This window comes from Aplysia californica, unplaced genomic scaffold (genome assembly GCF_000002075.1).
Source record: "Aplysia californica isolate F4 #8 unplaced genomic scaffold, AplCal3.0 scaffold03565, whole genome shotgun sequence".
NCBI lineage: Eukaryota > Metazoa > Mollusca > Gastropoda > Aplysiida > Aplysiidae > Aplysia > Aplysia californica.
The window spans coordinates 665-1,492 of NW_004800835.1; the positions used below are offsets into that span (position 1 = coordinate 665).

Sequence of the window (828 nt, forward strand, 5' to 3'; positions counted from 1 at the left end):
TGCTGCTTTTTCTTTCTTAATCCTTGCTATCGTCATTTTCCTCTACTTCTTTTGTATTTTTGTCACTCCCAAGTGACCCGCTATTTCCGGGGTACCTTGATAGTCGAAGCAGACTTTAATATTTCAACATTTGTACTGTTGAAGCAAGCAGAGTACAATGCCTGATTCCCTGTAAAGACTTCTCTGTCGACATCCACCCCTTGGCGCTCAAATGACCTTATTATGCAGTTGTGAGCACCTGAAAACCTTACTAAAACCTAAAAAATGAAATAGATTAGCCTAATTTTTTTCCTTTTTTTTTTTTAAAGGAAAAAAAATTAGTCCCATCCCCGGCGGGATTCGAACCCGCGACCTCTGGATTAGAAGTCCAGCGCGCTATCCACTGCGCTACGGGGACCTGAAGAACTTTGTGGCAGAAAACTATATATTCATATTGAATTTTAAGGCACATTTTTTGCTCATCAAAAACCAATGTTATTACTACAGAGTAATATGGATTGCAGGATTACAATAACATTGTCTGATCTTTTCATTTTTGTAAAAGTAAATTAGTACAAATAAACGAGGCAACTGCTACGTCAGAAATGATTTGTAAGAAGGGAAGCAACTCTAAACTTACCACTGAAATCAACTTCCGTTTTTATACTCTACAACGTAATCTGTTGAGTTTTCGCACTAAAGTGACAGTGATTATCACTACTATTTCAATTGGAAATAAAGAAATGGCCGAAAAAAAGAAAGGAAAACAGCGAAAGATGGAAGAGGTAAGATGCTTTTATAATTACAATGACGTCAGTAGTGGGAAAACAGTGAATTCAAAGCGTGCCT

General features: G+C 37.2%; 1 non-coding gene across 1 annotated transcript; it reads right to left on the reverse strand.

Annotated features, from left to right (window-relative positions):
* Window positions 1-324: 324 nt before the first annotated feature.
* Window positions 325-397, reverse strand: TRNAR-UCU. Its single transcript has one exon. It is a non-coding gene; the product is annotated as a tRNA-Arg (tRNA).
* Window positions 398-828: the final 431 nt, after the last annotated feature.